The sequence below is a fragment of the Anser cygnoides genome, chromosome 6 (genome assembly GCF_040182565.1).
Source record: "Anser cygnoides isolate HZ-2024a breed goose chromosome 6, Taihu_goose_T2T_genome, whole genome shotgun sequence".
Classification (NCBI taxonomy): domain Eukaryota; kingdom Metazoa; phylum Chordata; class Aves; order Anseriformes; family Anatidae; genus Anser; species Anser cygnoides.
The window spans coordinates 35,510,481-35,531,283 of record NC_089878.1 but is presented as its reverse complement, the minus strand read 5'-3'; the positions used below and the strand labels follow the sequence as shown (position 1 = coordinate 35,531,283).

Here is a 20,803-nt window from a genome sequence, read left to right as displayed (position 1 = left end):
CTGGTTGTTTGATTGATCTTTTGGACTACATGTTCTCAGTTTACCATTCCTAATCAGGAGTAGGCCCAGGAATCCCAGGACTGTTTGTTGCAGATAAGTCCTCTTGCAGAGGTTCCCAGGAGCAGCTGCCCTTTGCAGCCCTGGACAAAACAATACATTATTACTCACATTTCAAAGCTCAGCATTTTCATCCCTCGTGAGTCTTCCTTAGAGTTCACTCCAAATCCTTAAGGAATCGTCATCTCTCACCTCTAAATTGTGACGTCTGATCAACGAAGGCTCGATCCCGTGCCCACTGTCAGTGCTCAGCCATTTTCTTTCATTTCTCTGTCTCCCCTTTCCCTGTATTTCCTACCTATGAGTTCCCCTTTGCTCAGTAACTCCCTAATAAATTTCAATAGGTGATTTGTGCCCCCATCCAGTAATCCATGCACAGTTGTTTCCCCGATCAAACTCAAACTTATAAACCTAATTTTCCTTGGCCAGCAGTCATTCCTTGTGCTCCACCTGAATGTGTGATCACCGGCGTTTAATGGACCCTCACTGCTAGCAGTATAACTGGCACAGCGACATTTACTGTCACTGCTGTGAAATTATGCTCAGTTTGAAGGGAAAAGAGACAACAACAAAGCAAACAAAGCCCAATATTTGAAATGGAATTTGCAATTCCACACAAATGCACATTAGATATAATACCTAAATTATGCAAAATACTCAAACCAGCCCAGAAGGTAAATCAGATATGTTTGTTTAATTTCCTTAATGCTACAAGCATAGATATATCCACTGAAAGTGAGAGCTTAATGAATTAATAAGAGATTTTTTTTAAACAAGGGCTGTGCTGTGCAACACCTTGCCATACAATATGAGTTTGTGAAGCCTAGGGTAGATTTGAAAAAATATCTGTACTTACACTAATTAAAATACATTTGTAATGTCTATCTTTGTGCTTTGGTGTAAACATTTCACCATAACTACCTGAGCTGGAAATTTTTTCGTCTTTACCCATGACTTGAATTCCTGTAACCAGCCATGACCAGAGAGGGACGCATCAGTGCTTTCCCCAGAGACTACTGCTGTGAGTCTCTTATCAGAAAGTATAGCAGTACCCCATACTGGACCCAGTTGGTTCCAGCTCTCAGGCAGCAATCCAGCGCAGACCTGCAGGGCAGTGAGCAGGCAGCGCTTCCCCTCACTGTGCACAATGCAGAATTACGGAATCACAGAATATCCTGAGTTGGAAGGAACCCACAAGGATCATCGAGTCCAACTCCTGGCTCCATACAGGACTACCTACAAATTAAACCATATGTCTGAGAGCGTTATGACAGAGTCCAGAGAACAGCCAGATAAACAGCATATCCAAAACACCCAACACTGGGACATCTGGGTAGCCAGAAAGAAATTCCTTTATTTCTGCTGTGTTTTCTTTTTTCTTTGCTCATTATTTCCTATAGCCTCCATCACTTTCTCCTCCCCTCAGCATGGGTCCTCACTAATAGCTCTTACAATTCCCTTCCTTTATTTGTCTTCCTTACACCATTCCTTTTCCTTTACTTTCCACTCTGCAGACCCATGCCCCTAACGGAGCCCGCCCACTCTTTACCTCTCAGAAAATCCAGCAGTTTTTGTTGCCTACAAACTGCTCCTTCAACTTGTGTAATCCCTGTGTTGTTCTACTTACTCACTGTGCATGGTTCTTGGAGTGTGAGCATTATGTTTATGAGCATGGTTAAAGTAATAAAAAGAATAAAATAATAAAAGTTTTTTTTTAATTGCTTACAGTGAAGTATTATTCCAACAGACCAAATGAAATGTTACCATCCTATGGTTGTGTTTTACTCATAAAGAAAACCAGAGCTTGGACAATGTGGATAAATGCAGGCCCCGTCTGCAATTACAAAAAAAGCTGTCAATAACACTCCACAACTGTCACTTTTATTACCCAACTCCCCCTCCCATAGCACTATCTCATTTGTAGCCATGGTAAGATGCCAAATTGCTTTATTTCCAAAGTGTATGACTACGTTTTAAAAAAGCCTTTGTGTGCAATATATTCCACAGTGCTTAGTCTCATTAGTATTGCCTCAGCATGCATGCATTCATGACCAGCATCCTTATTTCATATGGAGGCATCCTTTAAAGAAATTGAATGCTACAGGGTCTATACATCAATGTTATGATGCTGTATTTTTCTTGAAATCTGTAAATAAGGTCAACAGGATAGGGATATTCCAGATGACAGAATCCCTAATAGTTTTTGAGGAGCAGCCTGTTTCCTTCTAAAAAGTCAATTTGTTTTTGACCCATGCCTATTAAAAAGCGTACGTTGTATAGCAGAGGCAAAGCACAATTCCAGCAGTTTTCATGGCTTTCAGTAAAAATTGTTTGAAAGATTGTATGCAAGACTGGTTGCCCATAGATAAAGAAGTAAGGTAATGAGGACTCTGGATCATTGTAAGTGGCATTGTTTGACTCTGTATTTTAGGGTCTCAAACGTGATGAATTCATAACCAAGGCAGTATGGCAAGGGAGAATAAAAAGCAGCATTGGCCTTGCAAAAGCTATAATTTAGAGAGCCAAGAATGTAATTTCTGTTTCTGACACAAAAATTTAAATAGCCTAAGCTTCTTTCAAGACTTTGGACCCAATCCTGATTCCCCAGGAATCACTGACTTCAGTGAATGGCAGGTAAGGCTCCATTTCACAACACAGCCTTCGTGGTTCCTCCTTCCTGCCCATGTCAGCAGCTAATCGGAGCCCGTTACATCAAAAGCTGTAGGGCTCAGGTCAAAGGTGCGAATGGGATCCAGGTCACAAGTGATTGAAGGTCACTACAACTGGGCAGCTGAGAAGTAAAATGGGGGGCTGAAACCAGCTCCTGGTGGACAGCCGTCCGCAGTACAGAAATCATTACCACAACAAGAGCAGCAAAAAAAAAGGGAGAAACAGAAATTAATGGGAAGAGAATACAGAGGCGAGAAATAGAAAAGCAGAAATATAGGGAATCAAACAAGGCAGGCTAAACTGGAGCATAAAACCCAAAATAGTTCATTATAGTTTATGACTTAGTAGGGCCCTCGTTCATTTTTAACTCCAACATCCAACAGCAAATAGATCAGATATTCAGGCCTATATCATTCTTTGTCTTAGCTAGAATATAAAAAAAATGAGAAGAGGAAAGCTAAAATAACATGAACAAAAGTGAACAGAATTAAAATGACCAGAAGAGGCCAAACCAAATTAGATGAGAGTATTTATAGCAAGAAGGACATAGCTCCACAGTGTATCACACACCTCTTTTTGTTCCTCACCATCTACCACTATTGGATGTACATCCTCTAACTGTCCCCAAAGCACAGGACATTGGAACAAGTTAATAAAAAATAGGCAAGCATTAATGACAAGAAAGATTTGTGTTTCAGTCAATGAATTCTCATCATCCTGACCAGCTGGGCAACTTGAGAGTGGTTTCTGTTGAGAGCCAGATGACCGGCCACTGAACACTGAATCTTTAAATTTTCTTCATCTGCTTCTATTTGCAGTTCCTTCTGGCGATTCTCAGTTTCTCTTTTTCCATCCTAGCCCCAAACCTCCTTCTCCTTACAGCAGAGTTTGCCTCTCTTTCTGCCCAGGCCTTGTCTGGTGGCCCCGTCCCGTTCCTTTTGTTCCGAGGGGCAGCCACATGGCCCAGGCACCATGCAGGTGGGGAACCCGCCTGCTGGGCTCGGAGCCAGCCTGGCTAGCATTCCCTTTCAACACCAAAGAGGCCACATAATCACTTTGTCACTTTCATGGCACCTATTTTACTGCAAAGGACTCTCCCTTTTAGAGAAAACCCTCAATTCCTTAATTGCTGTCTATCAAAGACCACTTGTTTGTCAGTACTGATTGGCTTTGCTGTTTATACAGCCCTTTGGCAGAGGAAGATTTTTATACAAAATGGACAGAATTTGCTTTCCAAGATAAATCTCTCCCCTATATCTTCGATGGCAACATCTCATACCTGTCAGTGCAGTCAGCTGTGCCTGTCACCACTAACCCGAAAATCCCGACCTCTGCTTGGACTTCAGTAGAGTTCAGCGGAGAAAGGCACAGAGAGAGTAGTCAACCCACAGAAAAACTGTGTGATAGCAGCAGAAGCTGGACACATTAGTGGCACCACTAAATCTGACCTGTTTTCAGTGGAATTCAGTTTTCCCACCACAATGTGACTGTTCGGCCATCCCTTGTTCCTAAGAATCATGTAATCCTGCTCCAGTTTTCATCCATACCTACCATACGCTAGGTGAGCCTTGTAATCTCAGCCAGTCTGCTCAGTAGCTTTACAAATGAGATGGCAGCTTTAGGCAAGGCCTGAAGATACCATCCCACTTCCATTCCTATACGATTGTTGCTGCTGGTACACCAGAATTAAGCGATTTTTCCTATCTAATCTAAACCCACCTCCCTCCACACTTTCTGCATTTTAGCGCTGTCCTCTAATATCTCATTCACAACTCTGCAATTTTTGTTCATTAGAGGAATAGAGGAATTTGTCCTATTTGGGATGCCACTGTCTGGACAGCCAAACAAGTAACAGGCTGGGCAGTCCCTCCAGCTTTCACCATCTTTGTGGGACAGATTAACCATGGAGACGTTGATAAAGAATATTCTGTAACTTGTTATTGCTTTGGTTTTTGTTTGTTTGTTTGTTTAATCCACAGGTATTAATAGAAAAGTAATATTGGCAAATACAAGTTTATGCTTGTAAGAGTTTTTAGTGCAGTTGTTATATCTACGGAATACAATAATGAGGCAGTATCTTCCAAATTTATGGTGCTGATCAGAGTCAGGAGTCCTGATTTCTACTATTGTCTTTTCTACCATATTTTTGGATAATTTTCTTTAAAAAATGAAAATAAAATAAATAATATATATATATATATATATATTTAGTTTGCCTCCTTGAGTCCCAATGTGTGTTTAAGAATCCTTCATCACTTTTCATGGGCTCTGTAGTTAAGTACTAAACCTTTCTATTATAAGTTGATTGAAACAAATATGTCTGAGTGAAGAGAATTTCATTTCAGAAGTTTTATTTTAAATAAAGTCTTGAATACAAATCTGTTACACAACAATTAAAGTCAAATGGAATTCTTTCAGAAAGCTTAGTGTCTGATTGACATGGCTGGTAGGTAGGCACTTTATCTGTAATACGGTAAAATAAAAAGTGTCTGGTTTGTGCACCCTTTTTATGTTCTAATTTAATATTAGTAAAAATCTTATCCTGATAGTAGTTTAGTCGTTGTTGGCATTTGGCTTTGGATTTCCTAATGTATCTTTTGGAGTCTTTCCAAAGAAGAAAAGAAGGAGAGCAAGAGGGAAGGGAAGGGAAGGGAAGGGAAGGGAAGGGAAGGGAAGGGAAGGGAAGGGAAGGGAAGGGAAGGGAAGGGAAGGGAAGGGAAGGGAAGGGAAGGGAAGGGAAGGGAAGGGAAGGGAAGGGAAGGGAAGGGAAGGGGGAAGGGAAGGGAAGGGAAGGGAAGGGAAGGGAAGGGAAGGGGGAAGGGAAGGGAAGGGAAGGGAAGGGAAGGGAAGGGAAGGGAAGGGAAGGGAAGGGAAGGGAAGGGAAGGGAAGGGAAGGGAAGGGAAGGGAAGGGAAGGGAAGGGAAGGGAAGGGAAGGGAAGGGAAGGGAAGGGAAGGGAAGGGAAGGGAAGGGAAGGGAAGGGAAGGGAAGGGAAGGGAAGGGAAGGGAAGGGAAGGGAAGGGAAACTTTTTTGTTTTAATCAATTCTCATTAAAAAAAAATAAAACACACAATGACCTACAGGGTTTCAGTGGTAAATGCTGAAATATTATAAGCAGTTCAAATGGCCATGGATTCTTCCCATCTGTCATGGACTGCAACTGAGTGATGTAACAGAAAAGTGGTATTAGTTTCAAACTAAAAATAAATCATCAAGCCAAGCCTAATCCTACCTACACTGCCCTACCCATGACCTTCCCATGGCCAGGACAAATCATATACTATAGGGAATTTGTAAATTCATTCTTCATGCTAGCTCATTTCTGGTCTCTTCATGAAAAAAAAAATATGTCTTCCAGATAGCTCATACTGAACCCACTACAACATTTCAGACTTTTTAATGTTAAGCTTCTCCCCACCAGAGTCTAGCCAGACAACTTGCATATTTAAGACTTCTGAATTTGTCTACAAGGAGTTTATAAGGTCTAAGGCGTTAGGAGCTGCCCCTGAAGCATTAGTGTACAGGGAGGAAAAAATAATGGAATCTCATTCTAGACATGGAAAAGATGCAGGGAAACATCCTTTCACAGCTAAAAGAGTAAGTGCAAAGACAACTTATGTGTATGTTTTACATCTTTGTTTATGTTTTGCATCCTCTTCAAAGGCCTAAGCAGGTGCACTTAGAGGAACAGCAGAATTCCCTTAACTAGGTTTCTTCAGCATTGCTACACGAGGCAAGATCAAAGCTGCTTCTCTCTTTCACACAACCAATTTAGGCCAAGCTGGATTCATTATTAAAGTTAGATTAATCTTGCTATAATCTTCCTGTCAAATGACATCCATTTTGTATTATCTTCATTCATAAATGTAAATCGTCTCATTAGTTTATATGTTCCTTGTTAAAAAAAATAACAGCACTAAACAAGCCTAGCAATTGGAACCTATTAGTAGAAGAAAACAACAACTTCTTTCTTATTTTAAAATTAATCCCATCAATGATCCACAAAAAGGAAGTGAAAAAATGTTCCGCACAGTGAGATACTGCATGAAAACAGAGTATTTATGCCATTTCATCTTGCTTTATATTAGAAAAACAAACAAACAAACAAACATATTTTTGCTTAAGACACGACTTTCAGAGTTGGAAACAACTAAAGGTTCTCACAGACAACAATTAAAACCACAGATACACAGAAAGTCTGAAAAAAAACCAGGCTAAAGGTACCTATTGTGCCTGGAAACAGAAGTGCCCGAATTTACAGGCCCTCTAAAAAAATTCTTTATGTGACAAGGTCCAAGGGCAAACAAGATGTTTGTGTTTGAATCTGGGAAAGAACTCTGGCTTCCCAGATCCACGTCTTACACAAATGATTTGCCTTTGTTTGCTTCTTCAGAAAATGCTAATTTGCACATACAAATTACTGGTGTGCACCTATGTCCATACGGATTTGTGGGAGCAAATTCAGAGACTGCTTTCCCAAAGCTAACTCATGAATTGCAACTCATAAGAAAGTCTGCACACAAAAGATATGTTTCTGAATATAAAGAATCACAATTTCTAATCAGTTTCATTGATGCTCGGTGTTTCTGGTAACCATAGTAACAGGCGCACACAATAAATGGTGTTTTGTTGAATCAGTCATGAGAAAGAAGTCTGGGCATGGTGAATCAGACTGAATCAGAAACAGTTTCCTTTACTACCCTCATCAAAATAACTTCAGTGTAACTAGAGGACAATTCAAATCAGCAAGACAGGGTAAGTCCACGAAATTCAGCTCTCGGTCCTGTTTTCAAACATTCCTCTCAGATGCTCAGATTAAAGTTTTACTTCCATTTCAAAGACTGGGGTTTATGCAGGATAGGATTTAGTTCGAGGTTCAGATTTTATCTTGCCCATACTGCAGGTACTTTGCGTCAGGCTGAAGTCCACCCGAGACATTACAGATGTTCAGAGCCAAAAGACTCAGAGTAATTTCAGGCTTACATAATAACTTGAAAAATACATGAGAAAAAATATTTTTTTAATGTGAAATAGGGAAAATGTGCCAGATAGTAACAATGCAAATAAAATTCTCTTGCCCCCAGTTATAAGGCATCAGTGGCCAGAGTTTGCTTTGCACCAGTGGAAAAGAAATATAATTAAGATATAGCCATACAATTTTAAAAAGAAAAACAAAAACCGGGTAAACTGAAGAGCATTGAGGAAGACGAGGTTTTCTGACAGCCATTCTTAGAAAACAAGTACAAAAACAGCATTCATCTGGCAGGCCCTAAACCAACTGTAGACGTGAAAAGGGTTACCTTTGAAGTATAAAGATCAAAAAAAATTTTTTTTCAAGTAATAAGATCTCAGATGGATTTCAGTAATATGAACATGTTTTCCACAGCATGGCAATAAAAATAAAACAATGCAATAAAACTGGAACTAAGTCGGTCACTCTTGAATTCTTAGAGTAAGGTCAACCAAAGTTAGGATTGGTGCTTACAGTTTCTGATGTCACACTTATACTTAATGAAAGTTATAAAAGCATTGTGAGTAATGAGGCCTTAAAATAATTTGGTGGCTGCGGTGACATCATAACAGGTTTGATCAAGTGGCCCGTGATGTAATCAGAAATGCAACAGTTTTTTCCAGAATGTCAGTTTTTTAAAGGAGCTTTGGGAACATGGGTGGAGAAGGAATAAAAAGAAAATCTTTTCCTTTTATCTGTTTTCAATTCATGATCAGGCTTTAGCATCTACTTTATTCTCTTTTTTTTTTTGACCGTACCACGTCTTTCTTTCATATTCCCTCCTAAAGGCACTAAAACCAAACCTGAGCATCGTCACAGGTATTGCTTTCATCACACATTTACAAATAACTCATTTTTCTCCCCCCCCCAAAAAAATTCTTTTTTTTCCACCATTGGGTATTTGATCTTAGGCTCTCCAAGTACTGCTGCTTTCCACATATAAGAGCAGGTCTCATTGCAAACCCTGTACAGACAGGTAAGACAAAGCCAGAGACCCAGTGGTAGATAGACGCAGGAAGATTCTGACCCCAAGATTCTGATGGCCTGAGCCCTTTCTCCCCAGTTGTACAACCTCTCATGGTGTTTTAGTCACTTAAAGGTCTCATCTACTCAAGGCAGGACAAGAGGACCCAAAGCCATGGACCAAGGAGAAGTAAAAGTAGAAAAAGTGCCCTTGACTATGAAAGCCACGTTCCTTACGGACAGCACCATCACAGCACACCGAGCGGCTGTATTTTAATGTATTTGTTACAGGTTGCTTCCAGTGAGAAGCTACGTGTTATGAAAGACCATGCTCAGCCGGAAAAAATCGCCAAACATTTGCTGTTTTCTGTCTTTTGTTTGAATCCTGCTATGGCTCCCATTGATATCAACAGTGTAAGTGCAGGGAAACACCTGTACATTTACTCATTTCATTTCATCTACTCAGCTCAGTTACAGAACCAAATTTCCACTGCTGTCTTTGCTTTTTACCTAATTTTCCATCTGAGCTGGCAGAAGATCAAGGAGGTCAAGTGATTTTCTCGGGGTCACGTAGTGAGTCAGAACCCGGAGCCCAGATGAAATCCAGGATCCTGCCCGGCTCCGGCACTCGGGACTTGTCTGCTCAGTAAACCGCACGGGTTCCAGCTGTTTTCCCTTCTCACATGAGCTGAATATGAGGAAGTTTGTTGAGAATGTCTTAACGTACAAATTCAGCCAGCAGCGGGCTTTCTGTGGTCAAAAGATTTAAAATAACTTGAAATCAGTATCCAATACTGGGTACTATTTAGTGCTGTTCTTTTAATTTCTTATCCTCTTCAAATATCTGTCCATTCTCTTTCTCGTGGTTATCTAAGAAATAAGGAAAGTTTGCTTGTGTTTTTTTTTGTTTGTTTTTTTTTTGTTTTAATTGTTGTTATCTCTAATCTCTACAGAGAGAAACAAAGAGAATTATTTAACCACAGAACATTTCCTGCAGCCATTGGAGCTCACGCTTTTGTTCATTCGGTGCGTGGAGAAGCTGCCTCACTACTAGCATAGAGCTGCAAGACAGGAGAAGCCTAATCTAGCTTAATTACAAGCAAGACTCGGCATTTCAGATAATCACCACAGATACAAGTGAAACCTCATGTCAGAGTTAAAGAGCTCGTACAGGTTACTGAGCATTCCTGAAGGGAAAATGAGTAGTATACGTAATTTCTCCTGTAGTAAGGTGGGAGCATTAGGAAATGATCACTGCAGCTTGAGAGTCCTAATTTCTTGAGCATCTTTTCTGAGTTAATAATTTTGAACTTTATTTGGGTATTGGCTGAAATCTAACTTGCATGGGAGATCACTATATAGTCCCAAAATAAAAGGGTGATAGGGAATGCAGTGCTATCTTACCATCAATGCAAGTTCTGCAGTAGGCTGAGAACTATGGCATATTTTATGCAATTCACTAATTATTAATCTTAATTTAAATTAAAGGCCATTCCTAGTATAACTGTTGCTGAGTACACCTAAAGAAAAATATGTATGATCCGATAGCATGGATGAGGGACTCCTAATTTGTTCATTGGTAGCATCAGCCTTGGTAACTACCTGAATGCTATACTGGTTGCTCCTTTATCACTGTTTAATGTCTCACATGGCAATGGTGCCAGCTGAACATGGAGAATTTACACACTTTCCCATCTGAGAACAAGAATTTCTTTTATGGGATATGATAGTTATGTGTATCCCATAGCAGAATGTAAGTCTCAGCACATCCTATCCACACAAAAAAAATATTTTGGTCAGTCCAGCTTTTATCACCTTGACTCTGTCAGACCTTTGATTCTGACAAATATTAAGTAAATGTTCCTTAAAAAGCTGCTGAAAGACAAAGACCTCCAAGCACTTCAGCACCTACTGATAAGCTGGACTGTGGTCTGCCCTGAATTCATCAATCCTATCATCACCATGATGCTGCTGTTAACTAACAAAACCCCGAACATGGAGAGAGCAAACTGGTGGAGGACCGTCCTCAGAGAAGATGCACTTTCCTCTTGAGGAGGTACCTCGCACCCACATTAAGTGATGCTCTCTACAGCCTACGTGGGGCTTGGCGTGCAGCTTAACCTTGGTTTCCAGCAGGTGAGAACTACTTCCTGCACATCAGTAGCGCAGAGGCTGTACGCTGCATCACTCAAGCACAGGCACAGAAAACCAACAGCTAAAACGAATGCCTCCAGTGCACTAAATATAAATACACCCTATGTGATCCTCCTCTAGGATCAGACCCGAGAAGCTGCTCTTTGTCACCTACCAACGCGAGCATGAAGGCACTAACCCTCAGGAAATGCTAACTGCTTGAAGTACAGCAATGCATGTTCTCTGAACCACAGACTGTCGCGAATGTATTAAACGTGTCCTACCACGGCAGCCTGCAGAATGAAGAATAAAGTTCAAGATCATTCATTTTAATCATATGGTGCTCCCCACGGTGCTAGCAAGTTGTATAAATTATTTTATACACCTTTAGGGTAACGACTGTGATTGGCAACTTCGTTGCTCAGAAATCTCAGAGCTTTATCGTGATGATGCTATTCATCTGTACCAGAGCAAGAATACTCTGAATTTCTGATACAGGCCTCCAGAATGAATTCCATCAGGATGGAAAATGTACTATTTTCTCCATGTTTCTGGTGCGCTTGTCTGACTTTATTTTCTCTTAAAAAAAAAAAGATCTCTGCATACCTATGGACATCTGCATTTCTCTTTGTATTTGTGTATGCATGGGTATGGATATGTGCATCTGTCTATGCATTAAAAGCTTGACAGATAAGTACACTTATGTGCATGCTTTCTCCCAGGGAACATGCTGAGAGAACAAATGAGCCCTGCATAACAGATATCATGCACATGGCTTAATGCATGGTGGGAAGAGCCTCCAGGGATGAGGGTAACATGGGAGCCTGCGGAACAAGCCACCGCCACTGCCACTCATGGAGAATTCTGACGTGGGGATATCCTGCCTCCAGCAAGCTCTTCTTAAAAGTTACCTGATAAATTTCAGCTTTGTAATTTCTTATAAGTTCACACAAAGTGAACTCATAGGAGAGCTGTTGGAATTTAGAAGTTATGAATATACAAACATAAAACTCAAGGTTCAAGATGACAACGGCCAACTCAAAGATGCACAAAGCTCTCATTCATATTAAATGAATATGAAGTAAAAGAAAATGTTGATTCTCCAATTCCCCTCGAGGTCATCTGCCACTCAGCTTTTTCCATTAGTACTACTCACGAACCGAGTACAACATTTGCTTTGACAGTCTGCATTTGCACTGCAATTCAAGACATATAACTATCTATCAAACAAATTCATTTTTAAAAAACACAATAGAGACAAGTACACTGATTAGGAGATACTTTGTATTGGCAATGAATATCTCAGATATGAAGACGGTTTGCCTGTTTTGCTCAGGGAAAATAGTTATTCTGTTTGGCAAACATAGGCAACTCCTCAGCTGTGACCAAAAACAAAATAAACAGACAGAAAGTTCAGTGGGAACTATTCTGAATATATTGCTGTAGATTAAATGTAATTTCAATGCATAGAAGGTCATTTTACATTGTTATAGCTCTGTAAGGGTTCCTTAATTATAAATAAAAATAACACCTAAATATTCCAAATGCTTTTTCATTTTAAATTAGCAATAATCTCTTCTGGGGAGCTAATTAATCAAGCAGCACAGAACAGATGAATGTGTACTTTCTTTTGCTGCAGAATAAACACACCTCGGGTTTAATTAAAGTTCCTCAGAGTTCATGTCGACTCAGAAAAGGAAGAGCAGGCCAGTTCTGAGTGCGCTCCATCTGCTACACCCTTGCTAACTCTCCAGGTTTTATGGCACTTAAGGTATTGCTTTCTGTTTTTCTTCAGGCCTCAGCTGATGTAATGCAGGGTCAGCATGTGACCTTTTTGGAGGAAAGCTTGCCAGTGTGACTTGGGTGTATCCCAAAGATGCAAAAACAAGAAGTCAAGTAAAAAGAACTTCATACGTATGGCAGCTTCAAATTCTCATGATTTAAGCAAATCTCATGATTCTTTGAAGGCTTATGGGTAAGGGAGGGGAAGCTTGCACTTGTGGTTGGCAGTGCTGCTGGTATTTTAGAAATAACAGTAACAGAAAGCTACCTTGAGAAATTCCAGCGCTTGCAGCAGAGAGAAGCAACATTCCTGGTCATCCAGAATCTTCAGCACAGGACAAAGTGAAAAAAATCTCCAAAAGAGTCACCTGTTAGGGTTGTTTCTTTACAATACCAACCAGCCCGGCACTGTGGCAGAAATGGATCTGGGGATCCCACACTGACCCATCAGAGTCATCCTTACAGAAACTATGTATTTCTTTTTAGAGTCAGGACACAGCATTTCCTACTTCCTAACAAAATCTCTCTTGGAAGCCCTAGATTTCAGGATAGTGTGGGATTGGGGATGCCCCTTCACTCTCCCTTTCACTTCCAGGCAGAGGGAATGGCACATATGCACAGGTGGACAGCCTTTCTTGTGGGTGTGCAGAGTATGCAATAGTATTACTATTTCACCCAAGGTTTTACACGCCTTTACAGCCTTTGCTTCCAAACGAAACTTCCACAGATAACGACTTTTTGCATCGGGCCACCAGAATTCAGTGGAAGTTGTGTCTGAACGGTGTTTTCCTCTCAGAGAAATAATGCGAGTATTTTTAAGTGGCTGAGTTGCGCATCAAGAAACACGAATTGTAAATAAGGAAGTACTTTGACTAGTGCAGAAGATTGATACAGCACCTGACAGCTTTCATTACGTAAATCTAATTTATTTCAGCAAACAAGTGACTGGAATCATGCATCATTTCTGAACGCGCTGACCCTCAGGTTTACATGGTTGGCTGCTACGGGTTTGAAAACAGGAAGCTCCAGCTGTAACATGAGTGACCCAGACAGCAAAAAGCTAGACACCAAACTAAATTGGAAGGCAGGAAGTCAAAGTTCATGCTCATACCACAAACAATACAAAAATAATAAAGTTCCTCTGAGATACATTTGGCAAAGCCAAAAGGCATTGTGAGGTATAAAATATAAAAGAACTGATAATATAAACGTTTATAGAAAATCAGAGCAAAGAATAAATTACCAACAGCGTTCCAAAGAGCTAACTCCATCCGCATACACTTTCATAAACACTGGATGCACACAATAAACCGAGCACTAACTCTAGCAGGATGCTAACTCCCTGAGGTTCGTTTAACTAGTCCATTCAAAAGCCCTGAGTTTTGAATACTGTTACTCTTTGCTTTCCAAAACCTTGATCTCAGCTCCCTCGCAGCTCCAGGATGCTGCTACACTCCCTGCTCTGTTGGGCACTTTTTTTCTGGTCCTCTGACACTCTCTCTTAAAGCCCTTTTTACTACTCTAGTGACCTGCTTCTCAACGCTTTTGATCTCTAGAGCCTTCCCTGGGCTCATAGCAAGCCTTTACAGCCCACATCCAGAAATATATCACATCCTGTTCGCGGCAGAACTCCCCAATGGTTTCCCCAACAGCTACAGTTGGTCTGTTGCTGTTGCCTTCTGGGGAGCCAGCTTCTGCACAAAACATGTACAGGCAAGTTCATCTGCCGGCAGCTGACTGCATTTTTCATTTTAGGGACAGAATGAGCCACTAGAGAGGAAAGTCCAACACCTAGCATGGATGCCAGCCCTGCAGGTCAGGAGTAATGCTGCCGAAGCCTTGGGAGTCCTGTGAGATTCACATCTGAGCAGCTGGTGGGTGCCGGAGCCATGATCAGGAATTCTGCAGATCCCTAAAAGCAGGAGCTCGATTCTGCACCAGGGTTGCAGCAGTTACTCTAAAATTCTCCTAATTCCACTCTGCAGGAAATAATGGGAACTTTTCATTTTATTTCATTTACATTTAATTTCTCTGGGAATATCATTTGCCCCTAGACTCCTGCCAAGGTTACCCGTCTAATTGCTAGCTATGTATTCCAGCTTCATTTTTTGACTCCCCTGCATCCTTGTGATTTACAGCCACCTTTCATTTGCTATGATCTGTCCCATAGCCTTCTGTCCAGAAAACGACATCTCTTTAAGAATAGCTATTCTCCTCATTATATCTACAGAGAAAGGGGTTAATATTGACAGCATCCTACATGTATTCTACACAAAATATTTTCTGCAAAACTAAAGGGACTACAGCTTGCAGGCACAGAATTTTCTGGGAAGGTTAGATGTTTGTTGTCACACGTCTGCAGTAGATCACAGCTGATCTAATACAGTATTTTACCACAGAAACAACATTGGTATTTCCCACAAACTTGCTTGGAGGACTTTTTTGCTGAAGTTCCCTTTTCATCTTGTTTGCCTTTTTACATTCCAACTTCTCCTGTTTACTCCCTTGTCGTATTTATTACAATGAGTCTTAAAACACACTATACCTGTTAGAGGAGAGGCAACCTTTCCAAAACTCTGAACCAAGTCAATGCTCAGCTTACACATACACCTGCTGAAGTCAATGGGCTTCAGCATGTACATGTATGATATGTCTTCTTGAACTCATTTCTATTTAAGCGTGTGGATATATTCTTTTAAATTGTATCATAACAGAACGGGAAAATGTAAACAGAAAAGACTGAAATAAAATACAGCAATTTAAAAAATAAAAGGCTTTCTGTTTACCAAATACCTCTTTTCATCTTTGTGTTGGCACTTTCTGCGTAAAAAAAAGGTTTTAGTGTTTGAAACCCTAGAAAAGTACTGTTAATTTACCTGACAGCTACCAGCATTGGAAACCACATGAATCCAGAAGCTTTCTAAAAGCTTGATTTCTGCTAACAGTTACAATATTACACAGAGGCTGTTGTCACAAGCCACCATCATTACTAACAATTTGATTCACCATAGATGTCAAAGCACTTCAAGGAAATGCAAGAACTACAATAATAACCAGTGAAGTTACCTTTGTCATCAATATTTTGTAAATGACAAATTAAGGAGCCCATAGGCCGGGGTCTCCATTTTGGAGACCATCTAACATTTTGCATTCTGAAACTTTATATGCTACTCTTAAGATAATGGACCTGTTTTTCAATGTTAGTTTTACTGCCACTGTTTACTTTTGTTTTGCTAGGACAACTACTGAACTGCGCTGTTTTGTGATGCAACAGTGTGGCAGAGAGACACGAGGCAATAGTGAGCCAGTTTAGGGTGTGAGATAATCTTGTACCTGTATGTACGTTGATCTCTAGTGAAAATGTAGGTGTGCAAATCTCTGAAAACCAAACATGGCGTTCTTAAGTTGGATATTCAAAGACAAGCAGTCATTTTACTGCTCCGTGTGTTCAAGTTAAGCTTAATGTCTGAAACAAATTGAAGATCTAGGGGCAGAATTTGCTCGTCCCAGGATATTACTACATCTGTTGTACAGTATTAAGGTAAATGAACATGCTGGAAAATATCTCAGTAAAGCATTCAGTCCAGCTTAGTTTAGCCTAGTTAAATGCTGGCTTTGCATTCTTCACTAAATGTCATTAGTAGAGTTTCTATGGTTTCTGTAAACCTTTTCTGATACATTGCTTTAAACCTTCCTTCCACACAATTCCACTTAAGGTAAAAAATGTCTACAGTCTTGGGAGAAAAAAAAAAAAAAGAGAGAAAAGAATTAACAAAATGGATAAATGGCCTTAATGACTGGCTTATTTTTACTAATGTTTGGTGTTTTTAGATTTTGCAACCAAAATTGTGACACAGCTTCAATTTGTTTCCTCACTCAAGTAATTTAAGTTGCAATACTGTTTCCTGAATTTGCAATTTCAATTTGCTCATTCTTCTCCCCAAACTTATCTTTCCTCTTCCTAGTTAAGGTTTACAGAATCACTCAAATATGCCTGATGTGTGTCCCAGATAAGATCGGTTAGATTTATACAGAACATACAGAACGTTCTGTACTTTACCTAGTTTGGTATAAAGAGGTTATAAATGTTTAGGAAGGGAAAATAATAATTTTCCTCTGTGTTCAATTGTGCTTAATGTGACTACTAAACATTGTTTCAGGGAACAAAAATAGTTTTTTTGCTACTGAAATTAGGAATTCTAATTCTACTCCTGTACTATCAGCTATTTCTAGTAATGCACTTGTAATTCTAGAGATCTGTACATACTAAATACATAGAACATATAATTCAAGGGTAACTTTACATCAACAATACAGTGCAGAGTCTTCCTTCAGTACTGATAGGTACACAGATAGGGGATTCCAGATCTATTTGTTATTAAAGTTACAGGTTTGCGGTCCTTCACACAGTATTCTGTAAGTATTAAGTTCTATATAAAAGTTTGTTTTCCTTCCGCACACTAATAGGATGGCTTAGATATAACTCAGTATTATCGCATAGTTAAGGACCAGCTTTTGCCTTATAATTTGCACACAAACATGCACACATACTTATGTACACTTACTTTACACCCCTGGTAGCTGTCAGCTTTTCTAGTGTTTCAAAAAAGCTATGAGCGTTATTTAGCAATGTCTAATATGCAGACTATCAAAACAGATCCCATCTTAACACCAAGCTCGAATTTCAAGCCACAACGTCAGACAACTCTGACAGACAACTCTGTCAGGCCACTTGCAATTACTTCCCACTGCAAGCTTTGGGCCACTCAGTGGCAAGAAAATGTCACCGGTGCTCAGTCGACCCACCTCACCACCCATGTCCTGGCATCTGCAAATTCCTGGAAGAAAGCTCTCTCCCCAGCTTTTCTGTGGCACAGCAAGCACACTTCCCACAGGACAATGCTAACATGGCAGACACGGCCCATTTTGAGATCCTCCAGGAAAATCACAATGTTTTTTTCCAACCAAGAGCCAGCATGATTTGAACCCAGCATCTTCAAACTCTGAAAACATGCCTGTCCATCACTTGACCAAATGGAGCAATTCAATAACTAGCAGATGTGTAAACACACTCTTGGTGCATTTTACTGATACGTTCCCAGTTTCTCAAAATGCTGCTCTCCATAAAACTGGACTACATGTAGCCTGAAGAATAGTCTTGGGCAAAATGTAAATCTTCATAGTAAAAAAATCATGATTTGCAAGAGGCCAGCTACGGATTTGCCTGCACAAAATAATGAGAACAGCTACTTTTCAGTGCACTGAACAACAGCAGTGGAAGTTTTAGGTGTGTATCTGTATAAATCATGATGAAAATAATATCTGGTGGCATTTTTAATGTATCAAGCAGCTTTGTCCACATTTTTCTGTTACGTAACTTGAATAGACATCCAAAGGCACATATGTACCACTGACTTTTCTGAAGTTTTGGACCTCAAACATTCTTCCTTATTTTATTTCTCTCTGTATCCTTTCCCATAATTAGACTGTGTAAACATTCAAAAACTAATCTCTGTTAACTACAGAAAACAGCAGTGTTCTTGTTTCTGCTGTTGTATCTGAAATGGCATAATTTGGATGGGACTATTCCTAGGCATATGCACAGTACAAAGCACACTTCACAGCTGGCTCCAAATCCCAGCAAAGACCACTCAGAAGACAGAAAGAACGAGCAGAAATGTGAGGTACTAAGCATTTAGCAATCGCAGCAGTATGTTATTTTGCTCTAATTTGAAATTGAAACACTTCCAGGAGACAGAGCTTGGAGCTGCTTTTTTTCAAGGACAGGGAGAATAATTTTTAAAAGTAATTAAACAGAAGAGTGAAGATCCCCAGGAATACAGGACACAGTCAGATGTGTCCAACTCTTCTTCACATGTGCTCTATCCATCAAAGAAAGAGGAGGCCTCACCTGCCAAGCAAATGTTTTATATGGAGCTGGAGGGTTCCAAATGTCTCACGAAGGTGTCAGATAAACAAAAGGAGACAGGAGAAGGTGACGGGACACTCTCACTGAAGTGTTGCTTCTGTTTCGAAGATGAGTGACAGACAAAGAATTTTCCCCCATCCAGAAACAATGAAAAAAACATCTCAGACTATTCAAACTAGATGTCTCTGCAAAACACCTATGTTGTGCAAGATATTTTCTAAGACAAAGTATACAAATTAATTTCGGATGTAAAGAGAAAGGCAATTTAAACAGGATAAATTATGCTTCCAACAGTAACTTTTAATAACAAAACCTATACTACAGTAAGAATACTTCAATAATTTCATTAAATATTAAACTTTACTGACCAAAGATATTGCCTACGTATCAATTTGATTTATTTTCCCCTAGAAATAGCTGTAGCAGATAGTTATTGACTGGCCAACAGTAATTTTGGGCACATTTAATAAATGCAATAAATATGCATTTAGTTTCACGCAAAATTACCGTGAAAACAGATCTCCCCAGAAGCATGAGATGACAAAATCAAAAAACCCAAGGGACAGCATGTGATCCACATGGGCTTCAAGATACTTTTGAACAGCTGAAGGAAGGCACTTTGTGGTAATTCTCATTATTTAAAGGCACCGGTTGGGGCCTATCTCACCGCTGTGAGCCCACAGCAAACGGGCAGTGGAGGCTGCGGCCGGGCTGGGACTATGGCTAGGCCCATGGGTCATGGGTGGGTGCTGGCATGGCCCTGGGGAGATGCCATGCAGCAGCATCCAAGGGCTGACAGCTCCCAAGGGACCCAGGACTGGGTCGGAGGGAAGCACCACATGCCAGGCTCCATCTCGGCACGCTGCTCTGGGAAGGGACGCGATTGTCAGCCCAGGCATGAACAGGAGGCCTATACAGGTGGAAATGAAAGGAATCAAAAAGCTGTTTAACGTATCACCCAGCAAATTTACTTGTTTCTCGTGAGGGATATAACCATCTTCCTAACTTTAAAAATATTCCTAGCGCTTCCCCGCAATTTTAAATCTACTCTCTTCAGCAAAGTTAATGTAAAGTTAAGCCTATGTAAGGCAGAAATCAGACATCAGGGCAAATGTTCTTGCTCTGTAAATCAGCAGATCTCCCCCTCTCCTAAAAGTGAGATTTCACAGTCAATTTAAGCTGATCTGAGACTGCACTGCTCCTGAACAGGGCAATCCAACTTCCTTTTATCTCCAGCTGCGTGTTCCCACCACTTCCCTTGTGCGGGCTCTAGAGATCATACAGGCGAAGGATAAACAAGATCAGCTCACTGATCCTCCTGAAAACTAACACTGAAAATACTTAGGTTTTAGCCATTTTCTAAAAAGCTGAGAGCAGCTCCTTCCGTGACAATTTACAGCTAACCCTCACATAAATTGATTTTGAAACCTCTCTGTTATACATAAAGAAAATTGGAAAAAAAAATTATTAGTATCTAAGCAAGAAGTGAGACAGTACAGAAAAACTGGAAGTCTGTTACAGGTAATTACAACATTTCAAAAGAACCATTTTTATCCCAGATTCAAAAAACCCCTAGTCTACACAGATCCTAACGTACAAGAAGTGAACAGTTAAAATGAAACAAATTACAGCAAGAGACTCATTTTGAGAAATGTATTTCAAATCTACAAGTACTCAGCTTACACGAGAAACATAACTCAAGGACAATCATTAAAATGTCATTTTCCTTTACACTTTTCTTTACTACTTTTCTTACCTTATTGTTTGTTTTAAATTGTTATGCATTTTTAACATTGCAATGGGGTTTTTATTTTGTAATTTGTTGAGCTGGTATTCGTTGATCTGGTATCTAACCCTACTTGTAAAGCAATTAGAAAGATCTTCTTTCCCCTCTTCCAGCCTTCATGTTTGTTAGATTTTATCTATGCGGTATTGTGATAATAAGCATACTGTTCCTTTCTGATGTTTATTTCTTGCTGGTCCTGATTTTATCTATCTAATGTGTGTTGTAACAAGAGAAAGTGTACCTTTTGTGGCAGCTAAAGATACAACAAAGGAATAATGTGGAAAATATTGGTTGCTTTAAATACCTTATACCATTACCAAGAGGTATGTGATATACATATGTAAACATATGCAATGTTTATATTAGAGAACTTACGGGTAATATGGATAATTAACACCATCATAGATACATGAATTAATAATATCAAAATACTTGGTTGAGTTTTGAACTTCCAAAAACCATTAAGCTCAGAA

General features: G+C 39.9%; 1 protein-coding gene and 1 long non-coding RNA gene across 6 annotated transcripts in view; one reads left to right on the top strand and one right to left on the bottom strand.

Annotated features, from left to right (window-relative positions):
* THSD7B (thrombospondin type 1 domain containing 7B) overlaps window positions 1-20,803 on the bottom strand; it is a 518,195-nt gene that overhangs the window by 427,410 nt on the left and 69,982 nt on the right. The window lies entirely within an intron of this gene.
* LOC106039327 (uncharacterized) lies at window positions 7,320-11,691 on the top strand. Its single transcript, XR_001209165.3, has 3 exons — window positions 7,320-7,481; window positions 9,654-9,726; window positions 11,556-11,691. It is a non-coding gene; the product is annotated as an uncharacterized lncRNA (long non-coding RNA).